Consider the following 6,422-nt stretch of genomic DNA (forward strand, 5'->3'; position numbering starts at 1 on the left):
TCTAGTTTCCAAAACGGGCCACAGTTTCTTGTATTTGAACTTCTAGGAACTGGACACATTCTGCCTGTGTGGAATATTACATGAACACTTCCTGCGTGGGAGTCAGAAGGATGTTGCAGCCAAAGTAAAACAAGCTTCTGCTGTTTTAACAACTAATGGAAATGGTTTCCTTTTGCATCAGTGGTGTTGGCACCACCATCCCACAGACATGGAGAGGAAATAACTAGCCACTTATTTTCTGTTTCCATCTTAGTCTTTGTAGAAAGAGAACTTGAGGGCAAGATGTCAAATTCTGCCCTCATCAGGAGGGGCAGAAATGACATTAAAAAGTTGCAGCATCTGCATGACTCAGGGATGTGACATTCATGCCCACCTGCATTTTTTGTTGTTTCAGCCAAACCCTGTGATCAGTAATACAGGACAGTGGGAAGGAGAAGGCTCCCAGCAGACAGAAAGTTGATATAATAAATTTCACCCCTTGCTCCCATGTCCAGAAACACTATCCATATTCCTGTCCCAGCAATGTTTTTCTAGTATAAGTAGGCAATTCCCAGTTGTATCTACCAGTAATTACCTCTCTTTAAATATTGGTGGACATAGCTAGAAGCAAAATTTGGTCCTTTCTTGAATGAACCCTACTGAAGATGAGGACAGGGCTTTAGCATTTCTTGCTGTATGTTCCTGTAACATTTGAAACAATTCCATGGTCACCCAGACCTGTCCTTCCCAGCCAGGTGTGCAGCTTGACTGGACTTCAGGGGACTCATAAAACTTTGTGCAATGCAAGAGTCTGCATGACCTTTTCTCCACCTCATGGCTTACTCACCAGAAGCTGAGCTTTCCTGCACAAACATAGTTCTTACTTCTGTTTCACACAATGGCTCTTTTTTCCCAGTATGTGTTTTTCTACTTAGGTGCAAGAGCACTGCTTATGGGATAGGGTTGTAGATGGACAATGGGAGGTCATAGAGGCAGAGAATGTTTGGTGGCACAGCAGAAAAGATGATTTATGAGCTTCTGCTTTAGGCTTTTACACAGACCCAGACAAGTGACAGCACTTCTCAGCAAAGAAAGCAGATGCTTAAGGGAGAGGGCTGCAAAATGGATGTTTCATTTACAGACTTAATTTGGAGATTGCCTGAGTGGTGGGTCTGGAAAATGCTCTTGGATGGCACAAACACATGTGCAAAGTCTAATGCTATTTTGTATGAGCTCCACAAACCTGCACACCCAACCAAATGAATACTGACTGTTCCAATAATATGAGCTGAAGTCACTCAGGCATCAGATATCACATGGTGCTTATTGGTTTATGCACTGTTTAAAGATCTCAGAATGAGACTGAAGACTAGATAAAATGGCATCTAGACTTACTTTTGGCCTTCAATCTAGAGAGGTTTGTTTTTCCTCACACAAGCTGGTAGGCAGAAACTCTGAGGAAAGATGAGGTCACATTTTTCCATCAAAGCATGCACACTTTTTGCTGGGTCCTTTTTCATCTGTTACTTTCTAGTTTCATGGCTTCTTCCAGGGCAGCTCTGTGGGACTCATAAAACTTTGTGCAATGCAAGAGTCTGACCTTTTCTCCACCTACCGCATGGCTTACTCACCAGAAGCTGAGCTTTCCTGCACAAACATAGTTCTTCTGTTTCACACAATGGCTCTTTTTTCCCAGTATGTGTTTTTCTACTTAGGTGCAAGAGCACTGCTTATGGGATAGGGTTGTAGATGGACAATGGGAGGTCATAGAGGCAGAGAATGTTTGGTGGCACAGCAGAAAAGATGATTTATGAGCTTCTGCTTTAGGCTTTTACACAGACCCAGACAAGTGACAGCACTTCTCAGCAAAGAAAGCAGATGCTTAAGGGAGAGGGCTGCAAAATGGATGTTTCATTTACAGACTTAATTTGGAGATTGCCTGAGTGGTGGGTCTGGAAAATGCTCTTGGATGGCACAAACACATGTGCAAAGTCTAATGCTATTTTGTATGAGCTCCACAAACCTGCACACCCAACCAAATGAATACTGACTGTTCCAATAATATGAGCTGAAGTCACTCAGGCATCAGATATCACATGGTGCTTATTGGTTTATGCACTGTTTAAAGATCTCAGAATGAGACTGAAGACTAGATAAAATGGCATCTAGACTTACTTTTGGCCTTCAATCTAGAGAGGTTTGTTTTTCCTCACACAAGCTGGTAGGCAGAAACTCTGAGGAAAGATGAGGTCACATTTTTCCATCAAAGCATGCACACTTTTTGCTGGGTCCTTTTTCATCTGTTACTTTCTAGTTTCATGGCTTCTTCCAGGGCAGCTCTGTGGCATCTTAGGCTGATGGAAATCTGGTCTGAGCAGCTCTCCCCTTCCCCTGGCTGCACCCCTTTCCCTCCCTCAGGTCAGGACTAGAGCTCATACACACACATCAGATGCTGACTGAGGAGAAGCCTTCTTGCTTTTCAGTCACATCAGCTCCCTACATTTTCCTGCCTGTCTGCAGCTGTCAGGGCCTGAGTGCACTAATAAGCCTTAATGGCCTTGACAAGTCAGAAGTGGAACAGCCTTCCCTACCTGTTGACTGTGGGCCCAAGAGCCCTATTTCAGCTCAGCCCAGGGCCTTCAGACCTTTCTTGAGCTACACTCTTACATCTACACTACTCCTTGGGCCTTCCATATCACTGTGGACCTGCCTAGCAATCACTGAGCTCTGTATGAGCCTAGGAACTGTCACTGGATGTAACCCTGACCTACAGCTTGATTTCTTAGCTTTATCTTGGACCTGCCTCATCATCATTGCCTGATGATCTTGACTCTTGAACCTGGTTAGCATCTTTTGGGCTTGCCTTACTTGGATATTAGTGTGGCCTCTTTCCTGCTCACCATATTTCTATGCCCTGCTCCAGGCTCCCTGCTCCTTAGGGAGCAGTTGCAGAGGGGGAGGAGCATGGAGCTGTGGGGAGGATGGAAAATTAGGACAACATGAGTGCTGATTAGGTTGAGCTAAGCTTTGTCTAGATGAACAGTGCAATTTTGAAGCAAACCACTCAATTGCCTCTACTTATCTTGAGCAACCTAGGTAGCTTTTTTGGAGGAAGCTAAACCAGAAGCTCCACTTGAAATTCAGTCAAAATTCCTTCCAGTTCCTGATGGGGACCAAACAAGTATGCAGGCTGTGAGGTCCTCCAGCAGCTCCCAAATATTCATGCACCACCAGTGTGCTCTCAAACACCTACAGCTCTCATGACTCTCTGTAGTGGTTCATGAGCTACATAAATCCCCAAGTTCCATGTCACCTTACCTATTTGCCTTCAAGTTTTTTGCAATTCTGCTGCTCCTTCCTCATGGGGGGATTTTTCTTTTTGTTCAAAAGCCATTTCTCCCCTTTTGTCCTGTCTGTTGCCCCAGAATTACTGCACGTCAAGGGCAGTGCAGCAGACACCTTCCTATAACAGACTGCTTGAAGAGATCTTTGGTTTGGGCTACACCACCAAGCTTGTTGCTCATTTGGACTTCAGCACCTTGGGCTCTTATACCATTGCCCAAGGGAATTTGGAGCTGTAACCCTCTGTTCTAGAAGAGGGAAGGGCAGATGTTCAGATAAATATAATGAAAATATTATAGCCTTGTTCTAAGAATTGTTATCAATCCCAATTTCATTTCAATCTCCATTTTCATTTGGGGACATTATGGGTTTTGGATGCAGATTCAAATAACTAAAGGGAACAAAGAGCTGAGGTTAATTCCACAAAAACAGATTCTTACCAAACATCATTAAAATGATCAGATGGGAATTGAACTTGCATGAACCCTGGCAGTTGCTCTTTAGTGTCAGCCCTTTCACAAACAATTACTATTTGGATGGGAAAAAAACAAAGAACCAGTGTAGAATTGATAATGTGTTTTATTAACTCTTAAAAGTTTAATCCTGAAAACCTTTCTGAAACCTTGTGAGTGGGTAGAGCAGCCTTTGAAATACACTGTCATAAAAGACAGAAAAAGATTCTGATGAATTTCCCCCAGCTTGTTCTGCTTGGAGGCAGGATTGTTGTTAGAATTGTTTGTCTGAGCTGTCTAAACTTTCTAGGTAGCCTCAAGTCCAAAGCTAGTCTTATATTTATGGATTTTTTTTCCCCCTACCATCTAACCTAAATCTTTCTGTCTGCAAATTAAGCCAATTTCATCCTTTGCATCCTTGTTGTAATGAATGTTAGTTAGGACACTGGAAGACTGTTCCATTTTCTTTTTTTCAACATTCTTTTTCCAACTTTTCCTCTCAGCAATCTTTTCTAAGCTTCTAATTCTTCTTGCTGTCTTTAGGATTACCTTAAATTTGTGCATATTTTTCTTAAAACATGGTATGCCAACTTGAACACAAAATTCCAGCACCAGCCAGAATGGAATAATTATTTCAGAGGTTGATTATCTGTAAAAAAACAAACAAAGCAAAGAAAAACCCCTGTGATTCAGCAACAGAAAAGGTTATGTATGTTTCTAGGCAATATGGGCAAAAGTTTATTCCAGATCTTTCTTTCTTAGTAACTACTTGCTTCTGGTCTCCCTGTAGCCTGTTCTATCTATCCCAGAAACTTCCTTAGATCTGATTCCCCTGTGTTACCTTACTATTGTGCCAGCAGGGGTTATCTAAGGACATACCTTGAATTTTCACTAATGTTAAAAAGGTGCAGATTGTCTGAAGTATGAGTTTCCTATGTGAAAACACAATGCCAATACTGTTTGACAGTTTCATTAATGACCTGGGTGATGGAACTCAGCACAACAAATCCATACTCTTCCCAGTCTTGTCCATTGACAGGTTGAAAGGCAACAGGCACAAATCGAAATGCAGGAAATTACATTTAAACATTTTCACTGTGATGGTGGTGAAATATTGGAACAGTTTTCCCTGATAGTTCATGGAGTCTCCGTTACTGGAAATAGCCCAAACCCAGCTGGGTCCTGGGAAACTTGCTCTAGATGCTGCTCTGAGCAGGAGATTTGGTCTGGACTGTCTCCAGAGGTGCCTTCCAACTTCAAGAAATCTGTGATGCAGTGATGTTACATATGGCAGCATGGCTAGTACAGCCCTAATGGCACTTGTCTTCTACAGGGTTAACATGTGATCAGTCTGTGCTGCACACTCAGATCCTTTCCTGAGGAACTACAGCCTGACCAGTTACTCTCTGAATTTTACTGGTGCCTTTCTGCTAACATGTAATCATCTGCACTGAGCTTTAATATTTCTATCTCCCCTTCAGTTTTAGGCTGTTGTGAATTCTATCCCTGTCCTCCAACCTCCACATAAGTTAGTTGCCTTAGCTTACTGTCCATCATCCACAAATTTTGAGTAAGTGTTCTGTTTTGCCCTCCACATTGTTAATATTGAACAGTGTCTGACCCTAGGACAGTCTTCACTTCCTCTTCTCTCTCCCTTGTCATTCTTGAAATGTTTTCTGATTTTAGCAGTGATAATTCATGTTGGACATGTTTTTTAAGGGTACTCTAGGTCACTGGCCTTTAATCTTCCTGTAGGCAACAATACAGAAAAGGTTTCTCACCTGTGGGCCTTGCTGCATTTCCTCATCAGTGTTTAAATTCAGGTGGTCAGCAGCAAGATGTTATCCAGGAACCACAGCCAGATCTCTGGGTCATCCTGTGATAATGCCTATGCCCAGTGAGAATGGATTTCCCACCATGAATGAGGGGAAAAAACAACTTCAACAAAGCTGATTTATATGCAGGAGCAAATCCACCCTGATTCCTAAAGGCCTGCACCAGGAAAACCTCCAACTGTCACAACTCTGATTACGTGGCTGGGGTTCACATCTTGCTTGGGATCACTTCTGGGCATGTAGATGCTGTGCAGAACTGTCTGTACAGCTGCAGCCCCAGAAGTCCCTTGTCTTTCAAGATGCTATTATGCTGTTTTCCAAACTCATGACTTTGGAAAGCATAAGAAGGGTTTGACATGGAAGGAGACAGACTTTGGATCCTTGAAGCACATCTGCACATGGTATTTGAAATAATCATTTCCTAACATGCAAACCTGGAAATTTTTTTAGAGTTGGGGGGGATTGGTGATTCTTATGTGTATTGACTTAACTTTGGGCACTTAATCTAGTGTATGTTCAAGGAGGCTTATCTCTGCAGGACTTTTCTTCAGTGAGAGGGAGAGAGGTCCTTGAATAGGCATTTCAGGGCACTTCAGTCCATCTTGCCTCTGATTCAGCCTCTGCAAGCATCTGTCTGACTCTGCTAATTATGAAGCAGGGCCCTAGGAATGCCAACTGAGGTATTTAAGGTCAAGCATGGTAATACCTCCTTGAGTACTTATCTAGGGAAATGCTGCCATAAATGATTGCTTAATGTGTCTTTTGACCTGAGAAACATAATTTTTTTTTGCAATATATAAAAGCAAACTCATAG

The sequence above is a fragment of the Chaetura pelagica genome, unplaced genomic scaffold (assembly GCF_000747805.2).
Source record: "Chaetura pelagica isolate M959 unplaced genomic scaffold, ChaPel_1.0 scaffold49, whole genome shotgun sequence".
NCBI lineage: Eukaryota > Metazoa > Chordata > Aves > Apodiformes > Apodidae > Chaetura > Chaetura pelagica.